The sequence below is a fragment of the Tamandua tetradactyla genome, chromosome 15 (assembly GCF_023851605.1).
Source record: "Tamandua tetradactyla isolate mTamTet1 chromosome 15, mTamTet1.pri, whole genome shotgun sequence".
Lineage (NCBI taxonomy): Eukaryota > Metazoa > Chordata > Mammalia > Pilosa > Myrmecophagidae > Tamandua > Tamandua tetradactyla.
Window position 1 is genome coordinate 85424341 of NC_135341.1, and position 15988 is coordinate 85440328.

Here is a 15988-nt window from a genome sequence, read left to right on the forward strand (position 1 = left end):
TTTCATTATTTGTGTCCTTCCTCTTATTTTCTTTGTCAGTCTAACTAAAGGTTTGTCCATTTTGTTGATCTTTTCCAAGAACCAACTTTTGGATTTGTTGATTCTATTATTTTGTTTGTTTATTTGTTTTCCATTTCATTCATCACCACTGAAATCTTTGTTTGTTTTTTTTTTCCTTCTTCTTGTTTGCTTTTAATTTAGTTTGCTCTTCTCTTTCTAGTTCTTCCAGTTTTGAGTTTAGGTCTCTGATTTGAAGACTTTCTTCTTTTTAAATATAAGCATCTAGAGCTATAAAACTCTCTCAGCACTGCCTTCACTACATCCCATACATTTTGGTATGTTGTATTTTCATTTTCACTCACCTCATGATATTTCCTAATTTCAGCTTCTCATTTCCTCTTTAACTTATTGATTGTTTAAGAATATGTTGTTTAATTTCCACATATTGGTGAATTTTCCCTTTCTCCCCGTTACGGATTTCTCGCTTCATTTTCTTGTGGTTGGAGAATATACATTGTATGATTTCAATATTTTTAATTCATTAAGACTTGTTTTATGACCCAACATATAGTCTATCCTGAAGAATGATCCATATGCTAACAGAGAAGAATGTGTATTCTGGTTTCATTGGGTGCAGTGTTCTATTTATGTCTGTTAGGTCTAGTTGGTTTAGTATATTATTCAAGTCTTGTATTTCCTTATTGATCTTCTGACTAGATATTCTATCCATTATTGAAAGTGGTGTGTAAAAGACTCCTACTAGTAGGAGGAGAAACCATCCATTTCTCCCTCCAGACCTGCCAATATTTGCTTCATATATTTTTTGGACTGTGCTATTAGGTACACATATATTTATAATGGTTACACCTTCCAGTTAAATTATTTCCTTTGTCATTATATAATGACCATCTTTGTCCTTCATAACTGTTTTTGACTCTATTTTATCTGATATTAATATAGCCACCCCAGCTCTCTTTTGGTTAATACTTGAACGGTACATATTTTTTTCCATCCTTTCCCTGTCAACTAACTTCTATCTTTGATTTAAATGTGAATCTTTTGCAGACTGTATACAATTTTTTAAAAATCCATTTGCCAATCCCTGCCTTCTGAGTGGAGAATTTAGTCAATTTACATTTAAAGTCATTACTGATAATATAGGACTTTGTTCTGCTATTTTTTAAATTTAGCCTTGTAAGTCTTATACTGTTTTTGTCCTTCACTTCTGTTAATGCCTACTTTAATATTTATTTTCTTTTTTGCTTTGTACCATATCGTGTGCCTTCTCACTTTTGTACGGATATATTTTTCATTTAACATCCTAAATATATAACAATCACATATGTTTGAAACCAACTTAACTTCAATAATATGCACATATATACTTCCTATATCACTTTATACCCCCATCATTTTTGTACTTGTTAGCACTTATATTTTTGTATCTGTCCAAAAATCTATATTTTTCATTACTTTTGATGCATTTGCATATTGTACTTTTAGGAAATAAGAAGTAGAGTTGGATACCAAACAGTACATTATAATAATACTGGCATTTATAATTACCCAAATGGTTACCTTTACCACACCAGTCCTTATTTCTTTATGCTACTTTAAACCACTGCCTAATGTTCTTTCCTTTCGGTCTGAAGAACTCCTTTTAACATTGCTTATAGGTTAGGTCTAGAGGTGGTGAACTCTCTCAGCTTTTGTTTATCTGAAAATGTATTAATCTCTCCCTCATTTTTGAAAAAGAGACTTGCTGGATATACAATTCTTGGGTGGCAGTTGTTTTCCTTCAACACTTTATTTCAAAGCTCAGCCTTCTTCCCTCTAAGGTTTTTGATGAGAAACCAGCACTTAATATAATTGGGGCTCCCTTGTATAAAATTAGCTGCTTTTTTCTTGTAGCTTTCAGAACTCTCTCCTTGTCCTTTGCATTTGATAGTGTAATCAGTATATGACAGGGTGTATTTTTCTTCATGTTTATCCCGTTTGGTGTTCCCTGAGCTTCTTGGATGTGCATATTCACATCTTTTACTAAGTTTGGGAAGTTCTCTGTCATTATTTCTTTGACTATTCCTTCTGCCCATTTCTCTCTTTCTTCTCCTTCTGGGACCCCTATAACATATGTATTCATGCACTTGATGGTGGCCCATAGCTGTCTTAGGGCTATCTTTTGCTTTTAATATTTCTTTTTTCTTTCTGCTCTTCAGCCTGATTCATTTCAATTGCCTTGCTTCAAGTTCACTGATTTTTTCTAATGCTAACTTCATTCTGCTCTTGAAACCCTCCTGAGCACTTTCATTACAGTTATTGTGATTTTCAACTCCTGTCATTCTGTTTGGTTCCTTTTTAAAATTTCTATCTCTTTACTTAGACTCTAATATTGTTCATATCCTGTAGTTCTTTCTCTCTGCTTTCCTTTATCTCATTAAGTGTTTTAACATCATTTTTTAAAAAGCTTTGTTCAATATGGGCCACATTCTCATCTCCTTCATTGGTGTTTTTTGTATTTTCATCCTCCTCCCCTGGATGGGCCATCATTTCCTGTTTCTTTGTTTGTCTTGTAATCTTTTATTGAGCACTGTACATTTTAATATTTTAAAATTTTAACTCAGGGATTTACTACTTTGGATGTCTGTTACCTGGTTTTGTAATCAGCTAATGATAAGACAGAGATTTTCTTGAGCTTCAGCCCTTCTATCAGGAAGGGTAATGACTGTGGTTTTCCCAGTCTTACTGTGCTTTTGTCTTGTCCTGGGCTTTGGCTCCTTAGTAGTTTTGGAGTCCTCCTGTTTACAGGAATTTAGTCGTCTCCTCTATTTCTCCAGGAGACAAACTTCCCTCTCCCTGGTATCTGAAGCTGGCAAGCCTTTGTCCCAAACTGTTCATCTCTAAAGTTTTTTACACTCCTTTCATTGTCTCACACTGCTTTTGCCTGGAGGGAAAATTCTTGGAGGAGGGTCACTCATGATCCAATTCAGTCTTTCCCAGCCAAAAGAAGGCCAGGAATCCACATAGGGGGTGCATACTGGCTCCAACATTTCAGGTAGAGTGTGTCAGGAAGGGTGCTAAAATCTTATCCGACTGCTCCTCAAAGATGAGCTTTCCTGGCCTGCCCAGCAATTGCAGCCTTTCATCTAACTTTCCCCCACTCCTGTCCTGAGGAAGCCCTGGGTCTTTAAATCTCCACCCCCTCTGCCCTTTGTTCAGGACAGGGTTGAAACAATGGCTGCTGTTGCCTTTGTCCTGCATAGCATGAAACAATAGCTGCCCTGAGAGCCAAGACCCAGCTAAACAAAAGCCACAGTCAGTGATCAAGCACACCCCTATTTTTAGGGAGGAGAATTTTAGGTCCCTTTCTGTTAGCAACAGCTAGCCAGGGGCTGGGCACCCTACCATGCGAGTAGGAGATGGGTGATGGTATCTTCCACGTAGAGAGAGCAATCTATAGTTCTTTACCATAAATTACAGCCTCTTCCTCCCACTCTTCCCTGGATGCTGTACGGTGTCTTCTGGCCTCTGGAGTTTCTAAGTGTTTGTGTCAGAGAGTTCCTTCCTGTGTAATAGTTGTTTTGATGGGAAGACTGAGCCCTGGAGCTCCCTATTCTGCCATCTTCCCTGGAAATCATAATGGTTGTTACTTTAAAACTTTGAGTCAAAAGAATTAGATCCATTTGTCTAGGGTTTTTCTTCATGTGATTCCCACACAGGTATTTGAACTTTTCACCATACCTTTGACAATTATGAATACTTTCATTTTTTTTCCACATTTGCCAATTTGCTAAGTTTATGACCCTCATTGTTGTATTGTTTTCCATTTCCATGATGCTAATAATATTGAGCATCTTCCATATACTATTTGTCATTTGTACTTTTCCTGTGAATTGGTTGTTCACATTCTTTGCCTTTTTTTTTCAAATTCATTATTTGTCCATTTAGCACTTTAACTATTATTCCTCTTGAAAATATTTTCTCAAAGTCTGTCCTTTGTCCTTTAGCTTCATTTGTGGTGTCTTATTCCATACAAAAGATTTGCATTCTTACATAGACAAACCAGTGAATTTCTTTATGGCATCTGAGATTTTGTGACTTACTTAGAAGGTCTTTTCCAACATAAGATGATAAAAATATTGTCTTTTAGTCTCTTTTATTTTCTTCTTGTCTTTATTATAGTCCTTCTAATTGTTTATATCAGCAATCTAGCTTTTATTTATTAGGCATATAACACCGGGGTAAAACCATTCATTAAACCACCTAACTGTGTTATTCATGAGTCCTAGAGAAAGAGAGGGAAGCTAAGTTTTTTTCATCTGTCTGAGAGACAATGGTGAGAACTATACAAGAAAAAAAAATGTTTAGCTCAAGCCTATGCCCCACACGGAGCATGCGCTCTATTTGGAACAGTATTATGGCAACCACATAATCCACATTTTCTAAAATGGACCTGATTCGCAATATTCTTTCTTACTGACATATAATCACCACACAACTTTTGGTTCAAAAACTACAGTCCCTATGAAGCAAATACAGTCTACATATAAGCCTATAAAAGAGAACAAGGTACCATATGAACTATATTAAATTCTCTGAATTCAGAGGTAGAAGGGGCATTTCTGCTTGGGAAGATTAGGGATAGCATTTTAACTTATCCTTGAAGGCAATTTAAATTTTTATTGATTGATTGATTGATTGCATGGGCAGGCACCAGGAATTGAACCCGGGGTCTCCATCATGGCAGATGAGAACTCTGTCTGCTGAGACACCATGGTCAACCCTTAATTTAAATTTTAAGATTCTTTTTGTGGTGTAAAACAGGCTCTTCACTGTGTACAAGGTTATTTTTCTTTAGTAGAGAAGTTGTAGGTTTATAGAAAAATCATGCAAGAAATACAGTTCCCATATACACCCCTATTATTAACACCTTGTATTAGTGGTTACAAATGATGTAACCACTAATGATGGTTACAGTACAAATTTGTATTGTTACAAATGATGAAAGAATATTGTTATAATTGTATTATTAACATGATTTATATTAGGGTTCCCTGTTTGTGCGTGTGTGTGTGTGTACACAATATAAAATTATTTCTGAGTTGCAAAACTTACATTCCCATCCACATTTTTTAGTACTTCCTGGATTGCCTCATTCAATCTCCTGCCACAGTCAGAGAGACAGAAAGCACAAGGATCTTTTTTCTTGCATGTGTAGTGGAAACCTTAGAAGGAGACCTTAACTCCTTCAGGTCTGTCACATAGATGCATGGCAAGTTAAATTTTGATAGATCAAAGTGGTAAAGAAAATTGCTCCAGGCCAAGGGAACACAGGAGCAAAGGCAGAGAAGCAGAAAAGCACATGCTGTTTCCGGAATACTAGTGAGCCGTCCAATTGTATCCTAGAGGGAAGTAATGTGAGATTAAGTAAAATGGTACCTTGAGGCTGGAGGGTAGGAGACTTACATTCTAATTTGTGCTTTTTTCCTCCTAGATCACTCCTAAAGGCTTTTAAACAACAGAATTCTCTAATCACAGAGACTCTTTAGAAAGATTGGTCTGGATGCAGGATGGTAGAAGGGTGTTGGGAGGCCAAAGAAGAGCCACTGAGAGGCCAGTGAGCAGCTGTCATGGTGTCATATGTGTGCTCAGTAAGGAGCTTTTGGCTACAAGCAACAAAATACCTATAAATGACTTAAATAACAAGGGCATATTATCTTACTAACAGGAAATCTGGAGGCAGAGGGTTCTTGAGTTGGCCTTTGGCATATCAACGCTGCCAGGCTCTAGCCTCTGTCTGTAACATCAGTGCACGGGCACTTACACACTGGCTTTGCCTTTGTGGCTGCAAGATGCTGCTGTTCCTCAAGGAATCACGTTTTCAATCAGCTGCTTACAGTGACAGACAAGGGGCCATTTCCTCCATGAGTCCTCCGTGCTTTTAGGGAGCAAACCGTTTCCCAGTAGCCCACCCAACAGACTTACCCTGAGGAGCCATGGGTCAGAACACAGGCACATTTCTATGCCTAAGCTGCAAGGTAGGCTGAGAATGTGGGTATCTGCCATTATTAGACTGTAGGGTGGGAAATGTGCTCTGCCAGCACAGAGGAAAGGAGAAGGCATGTCACTTGGGAAAGCAAAGAACCATATTTGCTACACGGAGCAAAGAATATCCAGATAGTACATCTTCCTAAGGACAGTCTTTCATGAAGATGGGAGTGGCCATTAAGACCAAATGGCACAGCGATGGTAAAAAGGCTGAAGGTCAAGAAAAGGTGATTGGTTATTAGGAGGTTGCCGGTAACTTTCAATGGCTACATTCCATTAATGGAAAAGAAGATAGATTGCAGAACTTTTCGGAGTGAAGGAATGGATGGTGGAAAAGCTCAGGAGGTTTTAAAATAGAACACAGGAGAAATAGAGCAATGGAATTAAATGAAAGGTGTTTTTCAAGATGGGAAGATTCCAGGTTGCAAGATAATTTCTGAAATATTAATTTGTGATTTTTGTTCTTACTACCATAGGTCATACTAGTGGAGATTTAAATAGTTGAGTAAAACAAATAAAATAATAAAAATGTATATTTTTAAAATTAGTAGTGTATTTGTTTAACATTGCTGGTAAAAGAGATCTTGGACAAGATGGCTAGCCCAGAAACCACAAAGGACCGTACTGGGCTACCTTCTAATTTAAATGTGTTGCATGATAACATATACTGTACACAAAGCCAAAAGACCAATGATAAAGTGGAAAAATATGTGTATTTACAACACATATGTCATATGTGCCTAATTATACCTATATAAAAGAGCTTCTACAAACCAAGAAAAAGACAAATTAATAGAAAAATATATAGAGGATATGGAGAGGCAGTTCAGAGAGGAGAAATATAAACGGCCAATAAACTTATGAAAAGTTGTTCAACTCACCTATGATACTAACACTTGCATGGTGCTCACTATAATCAAGACACTTTTCTTAGAGGCTTATATATATTAATTCATGAAATCCTCCCAGAAACTCTGTGAGTGGGTGTTCTAGTCTGCCAAAGCTGCCAGAATGCAACTCACCAGGGATGGATTGGCTTTTAATAAAAGGGGATTTATTTAGTTAAAAGCATAGTTCTTCATAGGAAAGGCATCTAACTTTTCATCTGAGGTTCTCTCTCTTACACAGGAAGGCACAGGACGATCTCTGCTGGCCTACTCTCCAGGTTTCTGGGTTCCCACAGCTTTCCCCAGGGGATTCCATTCTGCATCTCCTAAGGTCTGAGCTGAGCTAAGAGTTGTGAGATGACGTATGCTGAGTTGCTTCGGCTGTGCTGCATTGAGCTCTCTTTTTAAGCTTTCTATTAATTAAATTAAAAATCACTCATTATGGAAGGCACTCCCCTTAGAGACTGCAGATGTAATCAGCCACAGATGAGTTTCACAAGCTAATGATTCAAATCCACAGCAACAGAACTAGGCACCATCACCTGGACAAGTTGACACCTGAACCTAACTACCATAGTGGGTATTTGACAGATATGAAAAGTATCTGTAAAATCTTGACCAACGAAACAGCCCTTAAGTGTCAGAGTTGCATTCAAATCCAGGCATTCCAGCTCCAAGTTTATGCTCTCAATCACTATAGTGAGAGTTGGGGAAATGCAAATTAAAGCAAAAGTGAGCTACTTTTCTTACTGATAAGATTGGTTAAGTTTAAAAAGAGTGATAACATCCATTGATGGCAAAGATGTGGGAAAATTTGCAGTTTTATTTATTGCTACTAGACTATGACTTGCTTCAGCTTTTCTGAAAACCATCTGGAAATATCTTAAAATTAAAAACACAGAATTCTTGCCTGCCATGCCAGAGAACTGGGTTTGATTCCCAGAGCCTGCCCATGCCAAAAATAAAATAAAATAAAAACAAAAAAATTGACCCAACAATCCTACTTTGGAGATCTGTTCTACAGAACTGCAAGGATAAGAAAGTATAACGATTTTTACTGCAGCATTGCTCTAATGGCAAAACAAATGAAATATCTGGAAAATACCCATTTGTCCATCAGTAGGGAATGATTCAAGAATGAGTTAGATGACTTTTTTCCCAAACTTTAATCCATGTCATTTAACAGTATTTTTTTTAGTTGACTCAGTTTTCTACCTAAATTTTTCATAAAATGAAGCTTTACACTACTATAGTCAATAGAAAACCAGTATTACTTGCTATAGATAGAAAGTATCTGGAATAATAAATACAAAGACCACAACGCAATGTTATTAATTTCTAGTTAGATTGCATGGCCTACAGAAGATTCTAATTCTGAGTGAAACTCTCTCCCAAAAGCCGAAGCACATGTGTCAGAGCATTAACATACCACATGATTCAGTGCCATTGACTGCCCTGTCATGGGCCACCTTAGCTCCTTGACTCTCACAGTGCTGGAATCCCACACTGGAAACACACAGGAGATCCATATCTTTGAGCTATAAGTGATAACAAGTTTATTAAATAAAAAAAAAAATTGCAGAGTAGTGTGTGCTGTTGAATTCAACTTTTGTACAACAATGCAAAGTCAAAAAAATCCTCTATATGTGTACACATGCTTGCTTCTGAATGAGCATGAAGAAGGCAGGACATCTTCAGTTGAGCCCTATGAAATTGCCGTTTTTTGTAGTAAAAAATGGTTTAATATTGACTTTTAAATATAATCCAACCTAATAAACTATTCAGGATATTAACAGTGATTAGTTGAAGGGGCAATGGAATAAGAAGTCTTTTAAGTAGCTTACACATTGCTTTTTAAATTATGAGCATGTATTTTTTTTGAAATTTTAACAATTCTAATGAAATTTAAAAGATAATTTTAAAAAGAGAGAGCGCTTGGCCTGAGCTGTGGGAAATCTAGGCTTAGCTCTGACTTTGTTGCAAATAAGTTCCAAGACCTTGTGTAGGGCACATCATTTCTCTACTGCTGGGTTTCTCAACCATGGCATGGCACTCTCGACATTCTGGGCTGGATAGGGGGCTGTCCTGTGTGTTGTAGTGTTTAGCACCATCCCTGGCCTCTTCCCACTGATGCCAATAGCACTCCCTGAACTGTGACAACCAAAAATGTCTCCAGGCATAGCAAATGTCCCCTGGGGAGGGACCAAAATTGCCCCCATTGAGAACCACTGCTCTAGTCCTCTATGTCTCATCATCAAAGGCAGACACTTTGATGATGAACCAGGCGCTCTCTAAGCTCCTATGAAGCACCACCATTCACTGATTCCAGCAAAACTGAATTTGTGAATAGTTTGCCAGAAGCTGTTTTCCTCCAGAGCCACTAGAGGGAACACTGCTACACAAAGGACAAGAACATAACACTTGGGAAACAGTTTCCCTGGCTCTTGACTCGTTTCTGTTTCCCACAGCCTAGGCCTTCAATAAATAGTCTTTGATGTTTACAGTGATAACCTTTAACCACAAGGCATGAAGAGCTATTTGCCTTCTTTGCCATAAAATCAAGATCTGGTGTTTTTAGATATGGAGGAGAGCAAAATGTTCTTTGCTTTGTAAGACATATCAGATAGATATTATCGCAAATGCAAAAAAAAAAAAGGTTTGCATCTCCGGAAAGAGAGGTAGCAGTACTTCCAGACTGGGAAGTGAAAGATCTGGTTTCCCCCTGGCCCTGCCACTGGAAGGCTGTGTGATCGTGGCCAAGTTTCCTAACGTCCCCGATGCCATTGATAGAGCCTAGGAGGCCGAGGTTCACATGGTGAGTGACACTATCAGGCAAGGATTTGAATCTGACCCACTGATTTCATGGGATAGTTGTGAGAATCAAATGAGGTGGATTATGTGATAGAGTCTTGAAAAATAGAAAATCCCATGAAATCGCAGGGTGTGGAATGATAGTTATTGTGGGAGCGGGAAGTGAGAGAGGTGGGCCGAGGAGCTCTCTGGTGGGTGGTGTTGGGGAGGAGGTGCACGCAGATTACGGAACAGATGCCCTCCTTTGGCACAGATCCCAGGACAAGGCCTCAGTGCCCTGACCCTCCACACTGACAGAACTTCATCCCTGGGGTTTAACATTTTGATCCCCTTCAAAATGTTCTGGCCATTTAGAAGAGCATGACTTAACGCTCTTATGACTTGTCAACACTTAAGTGAAAGTGAAGGAACTTCTCCCAGCATTAAAAGAAATCCAGACTACAGTAAGAAATGTACTTCACAGAGACTCAGTTCACACACACACATATAACTGAAATATAAGTTTTTTATATAGTATACCGGGGTGTTTTCTATTGTTTTCTTTTATTCTGTCACTTGAAAAACACACTGGTCCTGACTAATGGATCCTGACCCACAGTTTTAAAACACTGGACTAGAAGGTATTGTGGGGGCAGGGCAGGGAGCACAGGGCCCTGCGTCAGGACAAATGAGGAAACGGGACACCTCCAAACATTATCCAGGGAACCTCCAAGAAGAACTTTTTATTTTTGGCCAGAGACCGATTATCTGAGATACAAACAATTCAGGAAGAAGAAAAATGAACAAACCATTCCAAATTCAGATTTCCCAAATTCACCTAAATGAGCAAGGATGTGCCACTGGGTAGTGAACTCCAGGCTGGACATACCTAGGTCCTTTCTCTAGTAAGGGAGGCAGAGTGGGTTCTGAGGCCATGATCTGAGCTCTACACTGTTAACATAAGTACAGCTCAGCATAATATAACCACCGTAACAGAAATATTTATAACCCAAGATTTACAGGGCTTTACTATATCATATATTGTACTAAGCACTTTACATAAAAGTTAGCGTATTCAGATTTTCTTTCCTTCCTGCCCACTAAAGGATTCTGGTTTTGCCTGTCTAGTTTCTTCCCCTGCTCTACCAGAAGAAGGTCTGAATAGGGGTAGAAGGACAGAGAAATACTGGTTAGGGCTGGAGAAAAAGCTTTGCAGAGTTTGGGAGAAAGAAGTGAAGGCAGCAGATGCAGAAAATGAGAGGCTTGAATAGGAGGAAAACAGGGGATGTTAACAAATATTCCAGTGGGTTATGTAAGATGTTTGAGAAAGACAAATGTTGAATATGAATTAATTTGAAACTACCTTTTGGTGACTGAACTAGATTTCTTGGATGCAACACCACCCTGAGACTGGAATCCCTGGATCAATGCCTCGGTAGGGTTCCATATACATTGTTTTATTTCCTCTTCATAACAAATCCATGAGGTGATATTATCAATATTGCTGTTTTTTCTGATGAAGAAAAGAAGAGTGAGGTAGGCTAAGCAATCTGTAAGGTCATACAACTTGTAAATAATGGATCCAGGACTTGAAGTTCTCTTTCAGTCTCTGAAGCATTAGCTCTTAAGAAGTCCATGAGAAAAAATGATTTCCAATGTAAATAATATCAGTTAAGAGTAAAATACTTAGGAATAAGCTGAGCTAAAGAAATCCAAGACTTGTCCACTGAAAACCACAAAACATCATTGAAAGAAATTAAAGATCTAAATAAAAGGAAAGACATACTACCCAAATTGATCTAGGGTTCAATGCAGTCCCTATCAAAATCCCAACAGGCTTTTTTCTTTTTTCAGAAATTGACAAGCCGAGACTAAAATTTGTATGGAAATGCAAAGGAACCAGAATAGCTGAAACGATCAAAGTCAGTGAACTCACACTTCTTAATTTCAAAACTTACTTTGAAACAATAATGATCAAGACAGTGAATATAAAATACATAGGACAGATGCCACATCGATCAATAGAATAGAATTGACTCCAGAAATAATCCTAACTTTTATGTTCAATGATGTTTAACGAAGAGGCCAAAACAATTCAATGGAGGAAAGAATAGTCTTTTCAATAGATGATTCTGGGACAACTGGATAGCATATGAAAAGAATAAATTTGGATCCCTACCTCACAGCATCCACAAAAAAGAATTCAAAGTAGGCCTAGACTTCAAGGTAAGAATTAAAAGCATGAAACTCTTAATAGAAAACACCATAGTAAATCTTAATGGTGTTAGATTAGGAAATTAGACACCAAAAGCACAAATAATAAAAGGAAGATTAATAAATTGGACTTCATCAAAGTGAAAAACTGTTTTGCTTCAAAGGACACCATCAAGAAAGCAGAAGGACAACCCACAGAATGAGAGAAAATATTTGCAAATCATAAATCTGATAAGATACTTCTGCCCAGAATATATAAAGAACAACTCAAAAATTAAAAGGCAAACCAATTTAAAAATGGAAAAGAATCTGAATAGATATACAAATGACTAATAAGCACATGAAAAGATGCTCAGCCTCATTAGCCATCAGGAAAACGCAAATCAAATCACAATGAGAGAACACATCACATCTACTAAAACAGAAACACAAAGACAGTCAATAATTTATTGGCAAATGTGTAGAGAAATTGGAACCCTCATAACCTGTTGTCAAAAGTTACACATTTTTGTCACACTGAAAAGCAGTCTGGCAGGCCCTAAAGGGTTATAGAGAAGACCCAGCAGTTCCACCCCTCGGTACCCACTCCATCAGAAAGAAAAATATATGTCCTGCAAAAGCTTGCACACTATTCATAGCAGCATTAATAGCCAAAAGGTGGAAACAACTCAAATATGCATTAGCTGATATATAGATAAGCAAAATATAGTAAATCCACAACATGGGATATTATTTAGCTATAGAAAAGATATGAAGTACTGATTCATTCTATAACATGGATAAATCTTTCAAATGTTATGCTAAGGTAAGAAACCAGTCACAAAAGGCCACATATGTATGATTCCATTTCCATGGAATGTCCAGAACAGACAAATCTGTGGAGACAGAAAGTTAGTTAATGGTTGCCTGGGGCTGGGGAGGTGATGGGAAGCAGGCGGAAGTACCTGGCAGTGGGTACAAAGTTTCTTTCAGGGGTGATGAAAATGTCCTATAATTAGATTCTAGTAATTGTTGCACGACTCTGTAAATATTCTAGAATCCATTGAATTGTATGCTTTACGTGGGTGAACTTTATGGTTCGTCATTTATATTTCAATAACAGTTTTTTTGTGTGAATAAGTGAAGTTAGAGAAATAGGAGGCAGAAGAATAGACAAGTCTTTCAAAGAATTCCTTGAACCCTAAAGTTCTCATTACATTTATTATAGCAAAGGAGGAGGATTCTCCAGATAGGGTAGAAGCTGACAGTTGTCGTTTTAATTACTTCTCTGTATCCCCAAGTAGATGTTTCACCCAATTTCCTGATTGTATCCTTACTTGTTAGAACCCCAGACTTAGAACCCTCAGCTCTCAAGCAGCCAATACAGAGATTTGCATCTTGCATAAGGTTACTCATCATTTCTGCTTGTTTCTTCTCTTTTGCTTTTCACATTTTCCTGCGCCCACAAAATAGACTGAAGAAATAATCAACCTCTATTCATCTCATCAGAGAAATAAATACCTGTTTATGTGAAGCAAGCAAGGTGACCCAGCCTTTGGGGAGACAGTATGGGGAGGTGCCTAGAGGCATTTTCTGTTGAGAGGAAAGAAAAAAGTAAACAAGCCAGCTGCCAAAAATGCCTGGAACTTAAAGCACTTTCCTTAGCCCAAGGTCAGGTTCTGTGTGAATGCTGACCATGAACCTGATCACTTGTTGCTTGTCCCTTGCTTCTAAAATTCAACTCTGTTAATTTCACTTGCCTAAGGACTCAGACCCTGCAGAACAAGTGTCATTCCTGAGTGGCAACTGGCAGTGCTCCCAGGAACAAGGAAACTACACAGTGTCCCCAGCCACTGGAGGCACAGGTTTCCTGGTCCAAGCAGAGGGGTCCCAGCAACCAGACATCAACAGCGGGAAGGAAAGCTTTGTGCTGGCATTCATAAAGAGGCCACCAACCTGTACTTCCCCTTTCTGCAAGGGCCTGGGAATGCCTGGCTTTTGTCTTCTTCTTGGAATGAGACATTTGCCCTAGGAGAATTCTGGAAAAGTACAAACCACAGAATCATAAACCACAAAGGGAGGAGGTGCCTCTGAGGCCACCCTTATCCTGGGCCCAGACATCCCCATAAGCAGATGTTCTCCTCTTGCCATCTCTCCTCACCCTTGTTTGAAAACAACCACTGACAGGCCCCTCACTTAGTCCCCAGAAAGCAGTTGCTATCTGGCAGGGCAATGCTGAGTAGAGAGTGACCGTCGTTATGAGGTCCAGAGTTGCTTCCTGTCACATCCAGCCCATTCTCAAACCTGAAAATGCGCTATACTTTCAACCCCTTTTCAGAGCCTTGCAGCCTTCTAGACTGCTGTCATGCTTCTCTTCCTTTTAGTGTTCCTGCTGACCCTCCCACCAATGTCTGTAAGGCCAGGGGCAAAAGAGACAAGCCAGGGCCTTCGTTGGCGCTGAAGTGTTCTGTCTTCCTGGCTCTGGGAACCTGCCACATGCCAGCACCCACCAGACTTGCCTGGCTTTGACTTCCATCAGGTCTCCTGGATGTTCTCGGTAACCGTCCCACTTGCCCAAACCTCAGAGCTGGGGTGATCCATCCACCCTCCATGGAACATCCCTAATTGTTCCTTGTAGGATTTGGTTTTAAGTCCTATCATTATCCTTACCTCCTAATCTGGACAGACCACGCTTAACATTCATTCATTCAAGCCGGCCACCCAGCCTAGTGTTTAAGAACACAATTTAAGATCAGACGGTCTGGGCTCTGACACAACTTAGTGGAGATCTTAGGGAAGTGTCTTAACCTTTCTGAGCATCCATTGCCTTGTCTATAAAACTGCAAATAATAATAGTACCTACCCATAGATTTGTTGTGAGGGTAACGATAAATGAGACAGTGTTTTCAAAGCACTTAGCACAGAGGCTAGAACATTACTGTAAGTATTCCATATAGGTACTCCACTATTGTTATTTTAAAATTATCATTCCTTTATTCATCATATATTTACTGAACCCTGAGCTAGGCACTGAGATATAAACATCCCTCTTAAATAGCAGTGCCCTCCTAAGTCCCCGAAGAGGTGCTCACTCTGGCACCCAAGGAGCAGGGAGTTGAGGTTCAGGGTCACAGCACAAAGGCAGAGATGGGACACTGACCAGGGGCACTCAGGGAGGGTGCCAACAGCACCCTTCACCTTTTCACTTGTCTCCTTTAACACTCTCTGTATCTCTCTGGGTAAGGCGAACACTGCGAGGACGAAGGGGGATGGGAGGTGAGAGGTCCCCAAAGACACACCCTGGCCTGCTTCTCTCTGGCCCTGTCGCTGCCATGCAGGCGGGAGGCCGTCCCCTGGGGAGGCCTCGTGGAATCTGCCCGGGGCTGTTCCGGAACTAGGGAGGGAGGCCGGGGGTGGGAGGCGGCTGGAATGTTCTCCCGGCCTGCTGTTCTGAGCCGGCAAGTGTCCCGAGAGGAGGCCTCTGGACATCAAAGCCTCCTTTGTCCCCTCCAGTGCAGTTCAGCTCTGCCGCCCGCCGCCCTCGGGTCCGGCCCTGACGTCACCACGCCAGCCACTGGCCTCGCCCGGGCGCGGCGCTTGCCGCTGCAGCCTCGAAATAAGGAGGCGCCTGCGCCCTCCCCCTGCCCACCTCCCCACAGCACGCCTCTCTCCTCTCCCTGTTTGTAAACCTGTGGAAGGCTTTACCCCTAGATCAACTTTCAAAGTGTAGGAAGTCAGCATGGATGACATCACCAGAAAAATATGTGGAGCTGATCTTAACAAGAAGTGGAACACCCAGAGCAAGAGGGCCGTGGTCACTCCGAGCCCAGGGAGCCGGCCGCGGCCAGGCTTCGGAGCCCCCCGCCCCTCTGAGTAAGTGAAGGCCGGCCAGGCAGCGCTGCGCGCCATCTTGTCCCCTGACACCCAGGCCTGCGGGCCACGGGCCGACATGGCCCCAGGCGGGGCAGGCCCCAGGCCGACATGGCCCCAGGCGGGGCCGCTCCGGGCGCCATCTTGTCCCCTGACACCCAGGCCTGCGGGCCACGGGCCGACATGGCCCCAGGCGGGGCAGG

The 15988-nt window shown here is 40.4% G+C and overlaps 1 protein-coding gene and 1 non-coding gene across 7 annotated transcripts in view; one reads left to right on the plus strand and one right to left on the minus strand.

Moving 5' to 3' along the window:
* Window positions 1-15988, plus strand: part of ZBTB38 (zinc finger and BTB domain containing 38) — a 105218-nt gene that overhangs the window by 20824 nt on the left and 68406 nt on the right. For 5 of the 6 annotated variants that reach the window (XR_013162940.1, XM_077130270.1, XM_077130276.1 and 2 more), the window contains exon 1: window positions 15374-15788. The exons of the other annotated variant lie outside the window; for it this stretch is intronic. The gene's annotated coding sequence lies outside the window, so the exon portion shown is untranslated. Of the gene's footprint in view, window positions 1-15373; window positions 15789-15988 lie in introns of those variants that run through there. 6 annotated transcript variants of the gene reach the window in all.
* Window positions 5138-5268, minus strand: LOC143658165 (small nucleolar RNA SNORA31). Its single transcript, XR_013163174.1, has one exon. It is a non-coding gene; the product is annotated as a small nucleolar RNA SNORA31 (small nucleolar RNA).